Here is a 22,069-nt window from a genome sequence, read left to right as displayed (position 1 = left end):
AGTGTGACTAGGAATCAACTGTCCATTTACTGGTACCTATTACACCTTTATATATATGGGGCTCTCAAGGCACGTTGTGATTGCAAACTCTCTCCAAAAAAACTGAAGCCACTTTTGCAGGCAGACGACAGAGAAGTTGTGTTTCTTTTGACTGGAGGAAAAGAAAAATTATAAGATAACCCTAAAGCAGTGAAAATAAGCATTGCTTTCCTTTTTAGTCTTTTGCCACAACTCAGCTATTGTTAAATGAGACTGTAAAACACACCCTTTCTCTGAGCCCTTGCACTCAGTGCCTCCCCTCCAACTCTCTTAACTAAACAGTTGAGTTGACGTCGGCATTCACACAATTTTACTTAAAGTTCAAAGTCAACCAATACGTATATACAGATGATAAAAGTATGGAAGAAACAAGAAAGAATATTTAGTAAAGAAGTGACTGTAACTACTCAGGAAATACTGAATGAATAAGAAAGGTGATTATAGTCTGATTTAATGGAGATAAGACATAGATTATCAAGTATTGATCAGAAAAGTAATTGGTTATTTGGAGTTAACCAGAAGAAGAAAAACTGTGCATAAGGAGAGAGGGAGAACAAAAAATATGAGTCACAAAAAATTTACTACTAAGAACTTTGCTTGTATTTTATTTAAAAATCAAGTTTATTTTGGGGGCACCTGGGTGACTCTGTCAGTTAAGCACCTGACTCTTGATCTCAGAGTTGTGAGTTCAAGCCCCATGTCCAGTGTGAAATGTACTTAAAAATTGTTTATCTCTTGCTCTTAATTTTAATATCACCTCAATATTGGGAGGGGGCATTGTGAATAATGGAGACAGTGTAGATTAATGGTAAAGAATGAAAAGTCTGGAAGCAGTTTGCCTGGATTTGTATCCTAGTTCTATCCCTTAGTAGTTATGTGTCCACTGGCAATAATTTAACCTCTCTCTGCCCCAATTTCCTCACCTATAATAATGGGATTCTAATAGTGTCTACCTCAAAAGATGGTTATGAGGATAACCTAAGTTAATATCAATAAAATACTTTAAAAATTACTGACATAGTAACTACTACTACTACTACACACACAGTAAATTCTTAAACTACTACTACTACTACTACTACTACACAGTAAATTCTTAAATACATTTCTAGATTTTTTTAAGTAGGCTTCACACGCAGCATGGGGCCAGAACTTCTCACCTTGAGATTAAGACCTGAACTGAGATCAAGAGTTGGACATTTAACTGACTGAGCCATGCAGATAGCCCGTCATAAAATGTTTTTGAACAATGTTTTAAATGGGAAAAATTACCTTCCTTTTTTCCTCATAATACTATATTTCTACTGCTTTTATTAAGACTTGCTCCAAATGATATTTCTTTAAAGGGAAAAAATAAGAATCAATAAGTACATATTATCCCTAATCAGAATTCTACATCTTAGTCATAATGAACTTTTATTATAAATTTATCTTACCCCAGGGCAGCCCCAGTGGCTTAATGGTTTAGCGCTGCCTTCAGCCCGGGGTGTAAACCTGGAGACCTGGGATCGAGTCCCACGTCAGGCTCCCTGCAGGGAGCCTGCTTCTCCCTCTGCCTGTGTATCAGCCTCTCTCTCTCTCTTTCTCATGAATAAGTAAAATAAAATCTTTTAAAAAATAAAAAATAAATAAATATAACCCTTAAAGTCTGATAAATTATGGTTCTAGATCTATGTTATTAGAAGTAACTGTAGATGATAATCATATCAAAAGCCAATCAATATTACTAAGTCCTTTCACTTAATAATGCTGAAAATGGCACATTTCTATCAGTTCCTGATGAACACTTCTATTCTTGATACCCTGCCAGTGCAGATTTTACTTAAAGGAACAAATGACCTCACAGGTTTGGGAAACAGCAGTTGAACAATACTGTCTGTGAATTTCTTGAACTTACTTGGTTAAAGTTTGTGCTCATTAACTAGGATGTGCTCTTACTTTGATTAAAAAAAAAATATGACAGGTGGGAGATCCCAATGGTTTCATTTATACCACCATTCAAGATGCTGAAATGAGAAGTGTCATTTGGAATAAGTTTGGTGTCATGACCCCTTTCAGGATACAATTTATGGATCTATGAATGCACATAGCTAAAACTATGCTTACATAAATATACCTTACCCAGAAAATGAGGAGCAGTGGACAAAAATTAACATATCCTAATTCTTTATCTAGCTATGTGTGTGTCTCAAAGGAGTGTTGGACATGCAAAAAAGTCAAATGAAACAAAATCAAATGAAACAGAGCAGTACATTTGTCAAGCTGAATAAACCCAAGTATAATACATTAATACTAACCTGTTTGAAATGTTTTGTCAAGAATTATATTGTTCCAGAATATATGTTTTGCAGGAAGAACTTGCAAAGACATCAAAGTATAGTTATCTTAATTTGTAGAACAGTATGCAGAGATGACCCCATTAGCTTAGGGGAAAAAAAGGCCTGTATGTTTATGAACAAAATAGGATTTTAAAATGGATAAAAGAGGTAAAACTTGATAAAGCATTAAAATGAAGGGACTGATGAATAAAACGCTTATATTTGAGGGGCATAGGTTTATGTGCTTCTTGGATTGGGCAGCAAATTGATAGGTGTCAATTATGCATTAACATACTTAAATATTGCAGAACTATTTACAGTATTATGTTGTATGTTTCAGATATTCTACTTAGTGGGTAAAGGACTTAACTTTCATCTCTGAAAAAGATGGAATAGATAAACTTTTCCCTTTTTGTCCCAGTAAGTAGAGCCAATGTTCCCTGGGTATTATACATAAAACAGACATCTTAAGACTCTGTAAAGAGAAGAAGTCATATAAGCTAGGGACCTCACAATTTGAGGAACAACACAATGGTTAGTCCCATGGGTTTTCACCTTTCTTCATATATCCTGGCCTAATATTGAAGAAACCAGCAACCTGGGAATTCCAGAGAGTAAAAAGGTCCCCCAAAAGACTGGTCTGTTTCGCCAAGGGAAAAATATATGCAGGTCTGGCAAGACACAAAACTTCCGGACAATAACCATTCTACTTTTGACAAACACCAAAGTAAAAGCGATGGCCCCACTTTCACCAGCAAAGTCATAGTAAAGCACCCTGACTTTATATCTTGCAAAGTTGTAAAAGACTTATCTCTCAGTGTCCTTGGGGACCCTGTGGGGATACTGGAGTCTCCACTCTCACCCAGAAGTAACAGTACTTGCTGGGGAGAATCAGAAGAGGCTCATGGAGAGTTAGAGCTTTCACCACTAAACCACTAAACATGAGTAATGAGGGGACCCCTTCACAATGTCAATGGAGATAACAAAAGAAGCAGTAAAAGGCACTCCTTCCCTTCTCAGCCAAGATGATATCAATGGATGCCAAGTTGAGAGTCTCAAGCAGCAGTAATGACTTCAAGAAAGAACTTGGACTTCCACCCTATTAGTAGTGAGATACCATTTATGTACCAGAAAACTAAAATAACTGAAATTAAAAAAATCAGCAGATGTGCTGAGTAGAAGGAAGAAGAATCTGTTGAACATGAATAGTGCACAATAGATATTATACGACATGAACAACTAAGAGGAAAGAGAATGAAAAAAATATGAACAGAGCTGCAGGGAAAAGTGACACTTGTAACAAAAGATCCAACATTTATGTCATCACAGTTCAGAAAGTAAAGGAAAAAAGGGTAGGGCTGTAAAATAAATACAAGGAAATCATGACCAAACTTTCTCAAATTTCATGAAATATACAAACTTATAGACTTGTGAAGTTGAGTGAACCACAAAACAATACAAAGAAAATCACATTCCAATCTAAAACTAAAAACAAAACCAAATACCTTGAAAATGAAAGAGAAATGACATCTCATAGAGAAAAACAGCATATGTGTCACAAAACTTTCATCAGGAACCATGGAGGCCAGCAGGAAGTGACATATTTTTCCAGTGCTGAAACAGAATTGTCAAACCCAAATCCTGTAACTAGTAAAAATACCTTTCAAGAATGAAAGCAAAATCAAGACCTCACAGATAAAAAGAAAAGAGACTTTGTTGCTAGCAGACTGACCATAAAATAATCACCAGAGGAATTTCCCTAAACAAAGAAAATGATTTAAAAAAGGAAAGGAATCTTACAAGGCCAAGAGAAAGTACCAATGAAAGAGTAGGTACACAGGTAAGTATAGTAGATTTTCCTTCTCTTCTTGAGTCTTCTAAGTTATGTATGCTTGTTAAAATTGTAACATTGTGTTACATCATTGCAAATTATGAAAAGGAATAATTCAAGACATTATAAACAGGGAAGGTAAAGTAAGATAAAAAGAGGTAAGGTTGGGACACGTGGATGGCTCAGTGGTTAAGCGTCTGCCTTTGGCTCAGGTCCTGATCCTGGGGTCCTGGGACTGAGTTCTGCATTGGGCTCCCCGCAGGGGGTCTGCTTCTCCCCCTGTGTGTCTGCCTCTCTCTCCATATCTCTCATGAATAAATAAATATTTAAAAAAAATAAGGTTTCTACACTTCACTCGAAGTGATAAGATATGAACACAGGCAGACTGTTTCTGTTATGAATGTATACAAAATACATAGAGCAATTATTTAAAGGCCTTCACAAAGAGATACACTAAAAACACACTATAGATAATTCAAAATGAAATTCTAAAAACGTCAACCCATAGAAAGGTGAGAATAAACAGAAAAGCAAAAGAAACAAACAAAAAAGAAACTATTAAAAAAACCAATTAAACTGGCAAAGTAGATTAAAAACTAAAACTGTAACTCAGGGAGGCGGGGCAAGATGGCTGAAGAGTGGGGTCCCCATGTCACCTGTCCCCACCGACTTACCTAGATAACTTTCAAATCATCCTGAAAACCTATGAATTTGGCCTGAGATTTAAAGAGAGAACAGCTGGAATGCTACAGAGAGAAGAGATCCTGCTTCTGCTTCTAACAAGGTAGGAAGATGGAATAAATAATTAAATAATAAGAATCCAGTGGAGGAGGGGGCCCCCGTGAGGAGCTGGGCTAACAGGGGCGGCAAGAGCCTCCAGGACAGGAGAGCCCAGGCCCGGAGAAGCAGGAACTTTAAAAATCTGCACCGGATTCTTCCTGGAGGGAAAGGCGCTTGCAGGGAACTCGAGCAGGATCCCAGGAGGGGCAGTGGAGCCCCCAGGTTCCCGGGGTCACTAGAAGAGGAGGGGCACCCCGGGGGAGAGCATGGTAAAGGGCTGGAGTGCCGCCCGGTGTGCCCCTGCAGCAGCTCAGTCAGAGGCTCTGCACGGAGGGGGCTGTGCGTCCCGGGAGGGTGATTCCAGCGGCTTCAGGCCCGGATCCAGGGCATTGGGGGATACAGCCCAGGATCTGGCACTCACCCCCGGATAGGTGAAGGCGGGAGGGCACAGGGCAGCACGAAGCTGTGAGATCAGCGCCCCCCTCACCCTCCCCCCCCAGCATCCAGGCCCCTGCGGAATGTGAGCTCCGGTGGTTACTGGGGGAGCTGACTCCAGGGCTGGAGAGCTGGCCGCTGCCACTGTTGTTGTCCCTCCTGGTCTCACCCTGTGCCTCTGAGGGTCGGGCTGCCAGGGAACAGGGGCTTCACGGGGTCAACAGCTCACCTGAGCCTGGCACCCAGCAGGGGGCGGGGCAGCTCCCCCCGGTGCACACTCCTGAGAATCAGCACAGCAGGCCCGTCCCCCAGCTGGAAGGACAGGGCAAGAGCAATCTCTTGACCCAGCAGTGCTGGAAAGCTCCAGGGGAAGTCGAGGGATTTACAGTATATACAACCAGAGGGTACCCTTCCTTGTTTGTTTGTTCTCTTTTTTTTCCCTTCCTTTTTCCAGTACAACTTGTTATTAGCCGCTCTGCACTGAGCAAAATGCCTAGAAAGAACTCACCACAAAAGAAAGAATCAGAAACAGTACTCTCTGCCACAAAGTTACAGAATTTGGATCACAATTCAATATCAGAAAGCCAATTCAGAAGCACAATTATAAAGCTACTGGTGGCTCTTGAAAAACCATAAAGGATTCAAGAGACTTCATGACTGCAGAATTTAGATCTAATCAGGCCGAAATTAAAAATCAAATAAGATGCAATCCAAATTAGAGGTCCTAACGACGACGGTTAATGAAGTAGAAGAACGAGTGAGTGACATAGAAGACAAGTTGATGGCAAGGAAGGAAGCTGAGGAAAAAAGAAAAAAGTCCATGAGGAAAGGTGAAGAAAAATTAATGACAGCCTCAGAAGGAAGAATCTAAGTTTAATTGGGGTTCCAGAGGATGCCAAAAGGGACCGAGGATCAGAAAGTGTATTTGAACAAATCATAGCTTCCCTAACTTGGGGAGGGAAACAGGCATTCAGATCCAGGAGATAGAGAGATCCCCCCCTAAAATCAATAAAAATCATTCAACACCTCGACATTTAAGAGTGAAACTTGCAAATTCCAAAGATAAAGAGAAGATCCTTAAAGCAGCAAGAGACAAGAGATCCCTAACTTACATGGGGAGAAGTATTAGGTTAAGAGCAGACCTCTCCACAGAGACCTGGCAGGCCAGAAAGGGCTGGCAGGATATATTCAGGGTCCTAAATGAGAAGAACATGCAACCAAGAATACTTTATCCAGAAAGGCTCTCATTCAAAATGGAAGGAGAGATAAAGAGCTTCCAAGACAGGTAGGAACTGAAAGAATATGTGACCTCCAAACCAGCTCTGCAAGAAATTTTAAGGGAGACTCTTAAAATTCCCCTTTAAGAAGAAGCTCGGTAGAACAATCCACAAAAACAAGGACTGAATAGATATCATGATGACACTAAACTCATATCTTTCAGTAGTAACTCTGAACGTGAATGCGCTTAATGACTCCATCAAAAGGCACAGGGTTTCAGACTGGATAAAAAAGCAGGACCCATCTATTTGCTGTCTACAAAAGACTCATTTTAGACAGAAGGACACCTACAACCTGAAAATAAAAGGCTGGAGAACCATTTACCATTCGAATGGTCCTCAAAAGAAAGCAGAGGTAGCCATCCTTATGTCAGATAAACTAAAATTTACCCCGAAGACTGTAGTGAGAGATGAAGTGAGAGACTATATCATACTCAAAGGATCTCTTCAACAGGAGGACCTAACAATCATGAATATTTATGCCCCTAACATGGGAGCTGCCAAGTATATCAATCAATTAATAACCAAAGTTAAGACGTATTTAGATAATAATACACTTATACTGGGAGACTTTAACATGGCACTTTCTGAAAATGGTGGATCTTCTAAGCATAACATCTCCAAAGAAACAAAGAGATTTAAATGATACACTGGAACAGATGGATTTCACAGATATTTACAGAACTTTACATCCAAACGCAACTGAATACACATTCTTCTCAAGTGCACATGGAACTTTCTCCAGAATAGACCACACACTGGGTAACAAATCAGGTCTTAACAGATACCAAAGGATTGGGATTGTCCCCTGCATATTTTCAGACCATAATGCTTTGAAACTAGAACTCAATCACAAGAAGATATTTGGAAGAAATTCAAACGGGTGGAGGTTAAAGACCATCCTGCTAAAAGATGAAAGGGTCAACCAGGAAATTAGAGAAGAATTGAAAAGATTCATGAAACTAATGAGAATGAAGATACAACCATTCAAAATCTTTGGGATACAACAAAAGTAGACCTAAGAGGGAAATACACCACAATAAAAGCATCCTTCAAAAAACTGGAAAAAACTCAAATACACAAGTTAAGGAACTTGCACCTCAAGGAACTGGAGAAAGAACAGCAAATAAAACCTACACCCAGCAGAAGAGAGTTATTAATAAAGATCCACGCAGAAATCAATGAAATAGAGACTAGAACTGTAGAATTGATCAACAAAGCCAGGAGTTGGTTCTTTGAAAATTTAATAATATAGATAAACCACTAGCCAGCCTTATAAAAACAAAAGAGAGAAGACTCTAATTAATAAAACCATGAATGAAAAAGAAGAGATCAGAACCAATACCAAGGAAATAGAAATGATTTAAAAAACATTATGAGCAGCTATATACCAATAAATTAGGCAATCTAGAAGAAATGGATGCATTTCTGGAAAACCGCAAACTACCAAAACTGGAACAGGAAGAAATAGAAAACATGAACAAGCCGATAACCAGGGAGGAAATGGAAGCAGTCATCAAAAACCTCCCAAGACACAAAAGTCCAGGGCCAGATGGCTTCCCAGGGAAATTCTATCAAATGTTTAAAGAAGAAACAATACCTATTCTATTAAAGTTATTCGGAAAGATAGAAAGGGATGGAGTACTTCCAAACTCGTTCTATGAGGCCAGCATCACCTTAATTCCAAAACCAAAGACTGCACCAAAAAGGAGAATTATAGACCAATATCCCTGATGAACACAGATGCAAAAATTCTCAACAAGATATTAGCCAATAGGATCTAATAGTACATTAAGAACTGTGTGGAGGTTCCTCAAAGAGTTAAAAATAGACCTGCCCTATGACCCAGCAATTGCACTATTGGGGATTTACCCCAAAGATACAGATACAGTGAAACGCCGGGACACCTGCACCCCGATGTTTATAGCAGCAATGGCCACGATAGCCAAACTGTGGAAGGAGCCTCGGTGTCCAACGAAAGATGAATGGATAAAGAAGATGTGGTTTATGTATACAATGGAATATTACTCAGCTATTAGAAATGACAAATACCCACCATTTGCTTCAACGTGGATGGAATTGGAGGAGGGTATTATGCTGAGTGAAGTAAGTCAGTCGGAGAAGGACAAACATTATATGCTCTCATTCATTTGGGGAATATAAATAATAGTGAAAGGGGATATAAGGGAAGGGAGAAGAAATGTGTGGGAAATATCAGAAAGGGAGACAGAACGTAAAGACTGCTAACTCTGGGAAACGAACTAGGGGTGGTGGAAGGGGAGGAGGGCGGGGGGGTGGGAGTGAATGGGTGACGGGCACTGGGGGTTATTCTGTATGTTAGTAAATTGAACACCAATAAAAAATTAAAAAAAAAAAAAAGAAGATTATTCACAATGACCACGTGGGATTTATCCCCAGGATGCAAGGCTGGTTCAACACTCGTAAAGTAATCAATGTGATTCATCATATCAGCAAGAGAAAAAACAAGAACTATATGATCCTCTCAATAGACGCAGAGAAAGCATTTGACAAAATACAGCATCCATTCCTGATCAAAACTTCAGAGTGTAGGAATAGAGGGAACATTCCTCGGCATCTTAAAAGCCATCTACAAAAAACCCACAGCAAATAATATTCTCAATGGGGAAACACTGAGATCCTTTCCCCTAAGATCAGGAACACAACAGGGATGTCCACTTTCACCACTGCTATTCAACATAGTATTAGAAGTCCTAGCCTCAGTAATCAGGCAACCAAAAAAAAAAAAAAAAAGGCATTCAAATTGGCAAAGGAAAAAGTCAAACTCTCCCTCTTTGCAGATGACATGATACTGTACATAGAAAATCCAAAAGACTCCACCCCAAGATTGCTAGAACTCATACAGCTATTCGGCAGTGTAGCAGGATATAAAATCAATGCCCAGAAATCAATGGCATTTCTATACACTAACAATGAGACTGAAGAAAGAAAATTAAGGAGTCAATCCCATTTACAATTGCACCCAAAAGCATAAGATACCTGGGAATAAACCTAACCAAAGAGTTCAAGGATCTATACCCTAAAAACTATAAAACACTTCTGAAAGAAATTGAGGAAGACACAAAGAGATGGAAAAATATTCCATGCTCATGGATTGGCAGAATTAATATTGTGAAAATGTCAATGTTACCCAGGGCAATATACACGTTTAATCCAATCCCTATCAAAATACTATGGACTTTCTTCACAGAGTTGGAACAAATCATCTTAAGATTTGTGTGGAGTCAGAAAAGACCCCGAATAGCCAGGGGAATTTTAAAAAAGAAAACCATATCTGGGGGCATCACAATGCCGGATTTCAGGTTGTACTACAAAGCTGTGATCATCAAGACAGTGTGGTCCTGGCACAAAAACAGACACATAGATCAATGGAACAGAATAGAGATCCAGAATGGGTCCTCAACTCTGGTGAACTAATATTTGACAAAGTAGGAAAGACTATCCCCTGGAAAAAGGACAGTCTCTTCAATAATGATGCTGGGAAAATTGTACATCCACATGCAGAAGAATGAAACTAGATCATTTTCTTGCACCATACACAAAGATAAACTCAAAATGGATGAAAGATCTAAATGTGAGACAAGATTCCATAAAAAAAACCTAGAGAACACAGGCAACACCCTTTTTAAACTTGGCCACAGCAGCTTCTTGCAAGATACATCCATGGAGGCAAGGGAAACAAAAGCAAAAATGAATTATTGGGACTTCATCAAGATAAAAAACTTCTGCACAGCAAAAGAAACAGTCAACAAAACTAAAAGACAACCTACAGAATGGGAGAAGATATTTGCAAATGACATATCAGATAAAGGGCTAGCATCCAAGATTTATAAAGAACTTATTAAACTCAACAGCAAATAAACAATCTAATCATGAGATGGGCAAAAGACATGAATAGGTATTTCACCAAAGAAGACAGACATGGCCAACAAGCACATGGGAAAATGCTCTGCATCACTTGCCATCAGGGAAATACAAATCAAAACCACAATGAGATACCACCTCACACCAGTGAGAATGCTGAACGTTAATAAGACAGGAAACAACAAATGTTGGAGAGGATGTGGAGGGAGGGGAACCCTCTTGCACTGCTGGTGGGAATGTGAACTGGTACAGCCACTCTGGAAAACTGTGTGGAGGTTCCTCAAAGAGTTAAAAATGGAGCTACCCAACAACCCAGCAATTGCACTGCTGGGGATTTACCCCAAAGATACAGATACAGTGAAACGCCGGGACACCTGCACCCCGATGTTTATAGCAGCAATGTCTACAATAGCCCAACTGTGGAAGAAGCCTCGGTGTCCATCGAAAGACGATGGATAAAGAAGCTGTGGTCTATCTATACAATGGAATTCCTCAACCATTAGAAATGAAAAATACCCATCATTTGCTTCAAAGTGGATGGAACTAGAGGGTATTATGCTGAGTGAAGCAAGTCAATCAGAGAAGGACAAACATTATATGGTCTCATTCATTTGGCGAATATAAAAATTAGTGAAAGGGAATAAAAGGGAAAGGAGAGAAAGTGAGTGAAAATATCAGTGAGAGTGACAGAACATGAGAGACTCCTAACTCTGTGAAACGAACAAGAACAAGGGGTGGTGGAAAGGGAGGTGGGCGGGGGGATGGGGTGACTGGGTGATGGGCACTGAGGGGGGCACTTGATGGGATGAGCACTTGGGTGTTATGATATATGTTGGCAAATCGAACTCCGATAAAAAAATGATTAAAAAATAATAAAAATAAAAAATAAAAAATGACTCAACTTCCTATAACAATAAAAAGAAACTATTGATACACAAGAACAGCTTGGATGGACCTTAACAGCATTACCCTAAGTGAAAAGAGCTGAAATCAAAAGGATATAGCATTCTCAAAATGACAAAATTTTAGAGAACAGATTAGTGGTTGCAGAGGTAAGGGAGGTGGGTGTAATGTCTGGTTCTGAATCTTGATTGTGGTGGTGGTTACATAAATCTATGCACATGATAAAATGCAATAGAATTATACACACACCTTGTAATAGTGATTTTGTACCCTAGTTTTAATATTATACTGCAGTCATATAAAAGGTAATAATTATGGAAAACTTGGCAAAGTGTACACAGGACCCCTCTTACTACCTTTGCAACACTTCTTGCAAATCTATAATTGTCTCAAAATCTGAAAAGTTTGTGGAAAGAAATAAATATGAAAGCTACAAAGAAATAATAATAGGATGGAAAATGATAGATGTGTCAACACCTTAAGGGCAGATACTGAGTAAAAAAAAATAATAGAGCTACTTATAGGCAAAGAACACTTAAGATATGGATAAAATGGGCAATGATTATGGAAAATGGAAATGTTAGGAGGCAGGTGGTCATGAGGTCTTATTTGTGGTTATGCATCAAGAGGATTAATTACATTTAGAATGAAAATAACAACAACAACAATGCCGCATCAAGTTTTTTGTTTGTTTCCTCCCTTAGTATTTAGTTATTTTACATGAGTTATAGCCATCATCTGGTAAACTAATTTGGTAAGTACTGTCCATATGTATTATTGTAGAAATTACTTATTCTACCTCAGACACCCCACATGCTCACTTTACTCTTTTTTTTCCCAGATTCTAATAATGAAATGTTTTTATTTAGGCATTTTACACTATAAATTTTATAAATCTTTGGCCATACGTATGATTAATGAGATAAATGTTTTTTTTTTTTTTAAGTGCGAGTCTCACCTTTGAGTGGCTGAGCAGCTTGCCTAAATTTCACAGCTGGCCAGTAGCTAAAAATTTAAATTGACCACTTTGGGATTGAGATTCTAGAGCTTATCAACTACTCATGTTCCCTTATGAATGTTGTTGAAAATATCTACTACATTATACACATATACGTAAGTCAATCGGAGAAGGACAAACATTATATGTTCTCATTCATTTGGGGAATATAAATAATAGTGAAAGGGAATATAAGGGAAGGGAGAAGAAATGTGTGGGAAATATCAGAAAGGGAGACAGAACATAAAGACTCCTAACTCTGGGAAACGAACTAGGGGTGGTGGAAGGGGAGGAGAGTGGGGGGGTGGGAGTGAATGGGTGACGGGCACTGAGGGGGGCACTTGACAGGATGAGCACTGGGTGTTATTCTGTATGTTGGTAAATTGAACACCAATAAAAAATAAATTTATTAAAAAAATAAAAAAAATAAAAATACAACTCTTTTTAATAAACTTTAAATCTATAATTTATACTTAGACAAGCTAGCTTACTTGACCCTACAGATAATATGAATCACTAAATTCATCTAGTTTCCAACTTGACTTTATGACTTTGTATAGAAAAAAAAAATCCAGATCCTAATCAGATCTCTCACTTTAAAATTATAAAGAATACTGCAATAGGAGCCTTATTTATCAGCTGGATCTCTACTGCAGTCCATTATAGTCCCCTGAATGTAGACTTAAATTCCCATTGTCCAGGGGTTCCATCACCCATCTAGGTGTCTGTCTATCTATCTATGTCATCTATCTATCTAATTTGTGTTGCAGATGCTCAAGTAACTTACATTAAAGCCTTTATGGAATGTGGCAGAGGATAAATGAATGTGTTCAAACCACTTAGCTTTAATATTCCCTGTAGACTAATCCAGCATAACATTATAGAGTATATGGTTAAATAAGTTACTCCCTAATTTTAAATGGTACCTTTGATTTTTCTCTTATATTTTCTTTCCCATTATAGCATCTATATGCATGCTTTCCAAAGATCAGGAAAGTGCTTTTTTTTTTTTTTATCACATGCTAAAAAGTGTGAAAGCCATTAGCTATAAATTCATTTCTCTAAGACAAATAACTTCTGTCCTGAGTTTTATTTACTAAAAAAAATAATAATAATAAAACAAAGAAAACATGATGTAGAGACAGCTATCTTTAAGTATTCCAAATTACTTACTCTGGATACATGGCTGCCCGGAATAAAGATTACATTTCCCAACATGATTTGCATCTAAGTCTGCCTCATGTTTGGGCCACTGGCATGAGAGCTGATGTGATGTTTGAAACTTCTAGGTTGTGTCCTTAAAGAGAAAGAACATGCCTTTCCTTCTGTACTCCTTGCCAGGTATCTAGATCATGTGTTTTTTTTTTTAATTTATTTATTTATGATAGTCACACACACAGAGAGAGAGAGAGGCAGAGACATAGGCAGAGGGAGAAGCAGGCTCCATGCACCGGAAGCCCGACGTGGGATTTGATCCCGGGTCTCCAGGATCTCGCCCTGGGCCAAAGGCAGGCGCTAAACAGCTGCGCCACCCAGGGATCACTAGATCATGTTCTTGATGGTGGAGGCATTGTGCATCATTAATCAAATTAACCACTTTGGGGATGCTAAGCCACAATATGGAGGGAGCCTAAGTTCTTAGTCAATTTTGTGCAGTGTGTCCTAGGATGTAGACTATCAGATCAGAAATAAACCATCTATATTGTTTATGATAATACTATTTGGGATCTTTGTTTAATAAAGTTAAACCTATGTGTTAAATAATGTTATCTATGAAGAGCTTCTTTAATCTCTCCTGTAAAACATTTTGCTCTTTGCCCCATAACAAAGATGCAAAACATCACTTCAGTGACATAATCAGATTTAAATAATGATACTGATATTATTTTTATTTATATTTCCACCCTAAATCATGCAAAAAAATTCTATTTTACTTTAATGTGATTTTTCTCATCATTAATTAAAGCCTGAAAACTTGAATTTGGATACAGGTGAAACACAAAGATTTGAATTTATTTGCTTTTTTTTTTTTCTTGTATCAACAATGTGGACGGAACTGGAGGGTGTCATGCTGAGTGAAATAAGTCAATAAGAGAAAGACAATTATCATATGGTTTACTCATATGTAGAAAATAAGAAACAGCACAGAGGATCATGGCGGGAGGGAGAGAAACTGAATGGGAAGAAATCAGAGATGGAGACAAACCAGCAGTGACACTTAACTGTAGGAGAAAAACTGAGGGTACCTGGAGGGGAGGTAGGATGGAAGGTGGGGTAACTGAGGGATGGGCATTAAGGAGGAGACATGATGTGATGAGCACTGAGTGTTTATACACAACTGGTAAATTATTGAACACTGCATCTGAAATTAATGATGTATGATATGTTGGCTAATTAAATTGAAATTTAAAAGTAATAATAATAGGAAGAAAACCTTTTTGCTCCACTTCTCTGCTAGTAAAAATTCCTTAAACTATTTGTTATATTTTGTATTGTACAAGTCATATTATTAATACACAGTTTTGTAACTATTTTAAACATGAATTATTCAATATTTTTAAAAGAAAAAATGAACTAAAATAGTTACTTTTCTGGTTTATCATTCTTACAACTTTTCACTTGTGGTTGAATATATTACTAGACTTTATTTAAGATAAATTATTCCTGGTAACCTATGATCAGTATAATAATACCAGAGGACCATAAGGAGTGTTGCATGCAACAAGTATAAACTGCTTTGTGATTTTTGAGTTGCAAGATTTGTGACATTTATTCAGTTTAAATCAAACTTGGTTCTGGACGTTTACTTGACAAGGGTAGTGAGAAGTCCAGAACATGTACTCTTTAAAAAAAATATATATTTTTATTCATGAGGGACACAGAGAGGTAGAGACAGAGGCAGAGGGAGAAGCAGGCCCCATGTAGGGAGCCCGATGCGGGACTCTATGCTGGGACTACGAGATCATGCCCTGAGCTGAAGGCAGATGCTCAACCACTAAGGCATCAGGCATCCTCACAACATGTACTCTTTTGGTATATTTTTACACATTCCTCTAGGCTTATACTAGGACCCTGGGGCTTACACCATAAAGGCAAAACGAGGGAGGAACTACTGGTGTGTAGTCACCATTAGTCACTGTTGAAATTTTATTATGTTATTATACACCATCATGAGAAGGACTCTGTTGGCGGCATCCACTTCTTATACAAATTAGATACACTGACCTTCACTGCAGTTCATATAACAAGATAAAAAAGAATAGTAGCAAATGACATTTAAATTAGATTTACTGGGATTTTGAATTAAAGACAACTACACATCTTTATTTTTCTTTTCCACGCAGTTGTCTAGTGATGCAGATGAATGCTTCTCTAAACTTGTCCCCTGCATCACTCCTTAAAAAACTTCATAGCTCATTTGGCAGTTGGGATCAGTGTTAAATGGAGAAAATTAATGTCAAAATAGAGTGGCTATTATCTATTTTTCTGCCTGTTGCCAAAGATTTAATTTTGTTATATTTTCACATGCCTAGTATACAGGGGCAGGCTGGGAGAATAACCAACTGTGAAATTCAGGGCAAGAACAAAAGGTGGAGCACTCACTTCTTTTTCAACATCAATTGGTCATCTGTACTTGGGTTTTCTTATTTGGGAGTATAGGCTTCAGCTGCATTTCCCATTTTTCGTTAGCATAGCACTAAAGTAATATCAAAGTGATCTTATGGGATAATGAGAACCATCTTCTCTTGTCAGTCTAATGGATTGTTTGTGAAATGTGTTCAATAAAGTTGTCCTTGACTTCCCTCACTAATTCTAATGCCTATAACCAGCTTTATGGTGAGGAGATGTTGTAGATGAAATATAGGTAGTAAATAATGTCACTTTTTCACAGCTGAGTAAGATTCTTAAGTAACAGAATTGCATTTAAAGGATTTGCCAAGGAGTTACCATACTTGTGGCCTCTCTTCTATGAACAAAACATCTGATCGATAGATTACCAATCATGCATATTCATATGTATGCATTTATGTACCTACCCATATAATTGAGCACATACTTGCCTTTTTAAAAAATTAATGTCTCTCTCAACATATCTATTTTTCTCTCAACATATCACTATTTTTTCCATAACCTCTCTACCTCTTGCAATAAAGTCAAGTCTTGCTGCCTTTACTTAGGCCAGTTATGTCTGCTACCACTAGTTTGCCCATAAATTGAGGTTAATGTAACATAATAAACATTCTTGGGAGATTATTGCTTCAATTATTGCTATTCTCCACATATCTAAAGGACTTATAGATAAGGAAAACCCATTAGTCAACTGACAGGAAACCAGATTTTGTCAAAATTAAGATTTTGGGAAGTAACCTGTGAGCAGTCTTGTACAGGCCGTTTCCTTTGGGTATTGTCTCTCATTTAACACATATGAAAATCAGGCTTCTGTCTGTCACTACCACACTAATGCATCTCTACTGTCTAAAGATATATATGATTTCCGAGATGCCAGACTAAATGAATTCTGTGAGCTACGGCCTAATATCTACTTCCCTACTTCCCACCACCACCACTGCTGCTATTCTTTTACTTTACTGTTAAACATTTTTATTTTCTAAGCGTTCCATTTGCAGTCTTATTTCTGATTTTCTCTAATTGAATTAAACCAATTATATTAATTCATGTCTTCAGCTTCCACTGATGCCCTCATTATTTTTAGGTTTAATTATAAAGAGTTCTACCCTTTGCCTGACCTAGTTCTTCTCTTCTTCTCTCATTTTTTTCCTTTATTTTTCTCCTTTTTAATTGCTGTGTTAAAAATTTTAAATCTGCTCATTTCATAGTTACAGGATTCAAACTGTCTCTATTATATATGGTATGAATAATCTTTTATGATTTTACCTTGCTTGCTTCATCCCCTGCTTCTGCCCTTCCCCGTCCTTCTTCATACATGTTTTTAAGTAATAATACATTGTTTGTATCATTGAATGTCCTCTGAAAATTATATTAGAGTTAGGCTTTTGTTTTCTGTCCTTGTCTGTTCGTCCTTTCAAAATACGTTTTACAAACACCAATTATATGTTGCACATTTTTATTGTTAAGATATAGAAATAGTCAAAATAAGACAAAATATTTGCATTCAAAGAGCATCCATTTGACATTCTATAAACAAAAGAATGAAATATTTTTCTATGGTAAAATATGTGAAATTAGAGAAATAAAGCAGGGAAGAGGGAGAAAGGTGGCTTAGCGGAGGGTTGCAATTTAAATACAGTAATCAAGGAAAGACTGAGAAAGATGTGAATAAAGACATGAGGTATGATAAAGGGCACTTGGCTATTTATGTGAAGGAAGTTCAAGGTGAAAACTACAGCATATTCAAGGGCTTGAATGCAGTATCATGTTTGGTTTCTTCAAATAACAACATGAAATCATGCATGATGGGATGGGTAGAAATAAGTGGAAGAATAGTAGTAGAAGTAGTTACCTCAAAACCAGATTAGGGCAAGTAGGTACCTACAAAAACTCTGACGCTTAATGAAATGTACCATTGAAAGAAATTTAGCCTAAGATTATACAATCTAAATAACATTTTAAAAAATTTACTGTAGCTACTTTTGATACATATTGATTTGGCACAAGTGAACCAGAGAGACCAATTAAAAGTTATTTCAATAGAAGTGAAGAATGAGATGGAATTAAAGTGATACCATCAGGCAGCCTGGGTGGCTCAGTGGTTTAGCACCGCCTTCAGCCCAGGGTGTGCTGGAGACCCAGGGTCAAGTCCCACGTCTGGCTCCTTCCATGGAGCCTGCTTCTCCCTCTGCCTGTGTCTCTGCCTCTCTCTATCTGTGTCTCTCGTGAATGAATAAATAAATAAAATCTTGAAAAAAATAGTGATACCATCAAAGATCAAGAGAAGAGATTAATTTCTTGGTTAATTGACTACCTCTATTCCTCTCCCGCTTAAATATTTTTCTCATCTTTTAAGGCCCCTTAAACTTTATATGATTTTCTTAAAGTTATTTATTTGTTTGTTTGTTTGTTTATAATCTCTATACCCACTATGGGGGCTCTTCCTACTGAGCCAACCACGTGTCCCAAAGCTCCCTAAATTTTAATATTACAAAAGAAGCTCCTCTGAAATTCACACTTTATGTCTGAATCCCTAATGTTTTTCACATACTTTTTTATAGCTACAGTTACTTTATTTTTTTATTTTTAATTTTTTAAAAGATTTTATTTATTTATTCATGATAGAGAGAGAGAGAGAGAGAGAGAGAGAGAGAGGCAGAGACACAGGCAGAGGGAGAAGCAGGCTCCATGCAGGGAGCCCGATGTGGGATTCGATCCCAGGTCTCCAGGATCGCACCCTGGGCCAAAGGCAGGCGCCAAACCGCTGCGCCACCCAGGGATCCCTACAGTTACTTTATATTCAAAATAGAATATGGAAAACCATATCACACAATGTCTTGGCTCATGTTAGATGTTCAATAGATAGTTCCTTTTCCATCACTGTCCATAACTAAAGTAGACTTCCTTAGTCTCCCCATAACCATTAATACCAATAAAAATTTTGAATTGTATTTAATTTTAGAAATGTGATTAATTGTAAACATAATACATATCATATTATAGTTGATGTCAGGCTCAAACATTCTAGTCTCAAGAATCCTTTATATTCTGAAAAATTGCCAAGGGCTCCAGAGAGCTTTTGCGTATTTGGGAGGTGTGTTATGTCAGTGGTGGTTTGTAAGCCAGATATCTGAAAAAAAAAAAAAAAAAAAAACAACTCTGATTTTTAACCTATGTGATTGGTTGGAGTAAATCTCGGTAGCATCTCAGATTTAAGAAGGGATCCCTGGGTGGCGCAGCGGTTTGGCGCCTGACTTTGGCCCAGGGCGCGATCCTGGAGACCCGGGATCGAATCCCACATCAGGCTCCCGGTGCATGGAGCCTGCTTCTCCCTCTGCCTATGTCTCTGCCTCTCTCTCTCTCTCTGTGTGACTATCATAAATAAATAAAAAAAAAAAAGAACTATCTCTCAAAATTTTGGAGTGTTAAACAGTTGGCCCTTATGTGCCAGTAAGAGTCAGCTCCAGTACATCATTGGCTATATTTATTGATATTTACATATTAAATATGAAAACTATCTTTATCAATTAATATAAAAATAATAGTAATACATCTATTATACATTGGTAAAAATCACATTTAAAATTTTGAAAGTAAAGCATTTTTTACAAGAGTGGGATTATTTTCCTCATTTGAGAAATTTTAACTGGCTTAATAAAAGACAGTTATATTTTCATTTCTTCCTTATTCAGTTGATACAGCATGTGCTTTTTTGGTTATTGATGCACATAAAGAAAATCCAGCCTCACTCAGATATGTTATTTTGAAATAGAAGTATTTGAATGACTTTTTAATATAATACTGGATATTCTTTTTGATATACCAAACTTGTCAATTGTTAGCTTCTTAATAGCTAGTTGCAATGTGCATTATGAGTGAACTTTTTTTTATTCAGTTACCTTAAAATTCATTGACTTATCCTGCATTTGGAATGACTCATTTAATGTATGATTGTGTAGCATTAATCATCAATTGTTTTGAAAATACTGTTCATTTAGTTATTCATATCTTCCAAATACTGACATATTTTATTATATAATACCAAAAATACCATATGGTGGTATCAGTAAAAATCTCATCAAAAAAGCTTTTACATATCAGACAGTTCTCAAACTCAAAGTATCAGATACACATCTTTCAAAATTGTAATTTTAACTTGAAGACTCAAATTTTATAATTGGCTATAAACACTGCCAGTTTTTTCCCTTGAAGTTACAAACTGTGTTTACTTTCAAGAGCATGCCTGTCAAATACCTAATTTTGAATAATAAGGTTTGTCTGATGGTCATTCTTATCAGTAAATATGGTATTTCAATGGAAAAATGCAGCTAGTTTAGCTTGCAACTCAAACAGCTATGCAAATACTTTTGTCAGATCAAACATCACACTTTTGTATGCAGCAGAAGTACTTTATATGTACTTCCCATTTAAAAATACATATACCCAATGGTCCCAGTTTAACAACATTAATAATGTACTGCTTCATCAATGCATTCTTAAGTGAAATTGACTTTTCTTTTTTTTTATTTTGTATGCATGTAAAGATACCAGTTAAATTTTGTGTGCTTGCCTTTATTTGGACTAAGCATCAAAATGTTTGTCTACTATTGTGTTCTCACCATCATTGAAATTATTAAAATATTGAAAAATAAAAATACCACTTAGCATGATAATGAAAACAGTATTAACATGTAGGTCCCCTCAAAGTATATTATTCATTTTATGACAATAAACTCAAGACATTTTCTTTCCGTAAACGAAATGACTTAATCCTCAGTTTTAATTAGGTACGTAGTATTATGCCTATTTCGTTAGTGAAGAAACTCAGGCACAGAAATGTAAGCTAAATTGACTGGTGAAAAAGATAGTGAGTGGTGGATCCAGGATTTTAACACCTGTAGTTTGATTCAAAAGTCCCCTCCAAACCAATGTGCTATATATCATCCTTCTAAATGTTCGTCTGTTTCATAATGTTTCTTTGTAAATTGGATCACATGTTAATCTGCACCAAAGTAATGTATATAACACAGTAAGAATTCATATACATTGATAAATTACTTTTAAAGAAGTGTCTGGTATGCTCTATGTTCATAATCCTTCTATTACTTTAAATGCATTTGGCAAAATCATATAACTAAAAAAAATACCCTGAGCATTCCTAGGAAAACAGGAAAAAGGAAAGTGTGAAACTCTTGACTAGAAAGATAATCCTACTGGAAGAAATATTACTCATACACTTGAAAATCTTGCTGCTATTTTAGTATTTATGACTACTTACTCCATCATCAAATGCTTTACTATACTCTTCAGAAGGACATGGCTCTATAGTTTTGTTTTGTTTTGTCTATCTGTAAAAGTTTCTGAGAATAAAATATTGAGAAAATTAAATATTTTAAAGGTAGGATTGACTTTTCACGCATTTCTGTACAAGTTTCTATAAAGATATGCTATGTAACAAGTCCCAAAAGGTTAAAAAATAAATAGCTCATATCAAAATATACCATTTAGGGGCCTAATATTCAATAAACTTTAATTTAATCATTCTTTAGTTCTTACCTTCTAATTTATAGGTAACAACTGTCCTACTTCCATATAGTGTCAAAAAGGTGAATGAGAGTTATAAAAGTGTTTCTTTGTATGAAATATTTCAAAAATGGCATGTCACCTCCCAAACTGCCAAGACTTACAAGCAATTGAGTTTAGGTAGTCAGAGAAAAATACGTTAATAGAATGGGAATGGGATAGTTTATTATAGTACCAGAATCTGTCACAGCAGTATATATAATGTAATGTATACCATAGATACAATATAAAATATTCACACAAAAGGAGATAGCAAGGAAAGCAAAAACTAAGCATCTATACACATTGGCAAAGGTATGAGAAGGTGGATGTCCTCAGTTTCATTAGCATTCCAATTATGTCCTATTACATTAGGTAATAGGTGGTAAGTTTT

Source organism: Canis aureus, chromosome 31 (assembly GCF_053574225.1).
Source record: "Canis aureus isolate CA01 chromosome 31, VMU_Caureus_v.1.0, whole genome shotgun sequence".
NCBI classification, from domain to species: Eukaryota; Metazoa; Chordata; class Mammalia; order Carnivora; family Canidae; genus Canis; species Canis aureus.
The sequence above is the reverse complement of the archived record's forward strand: the minus strand, read 5'-3'. Positions refer to the sequence as shown.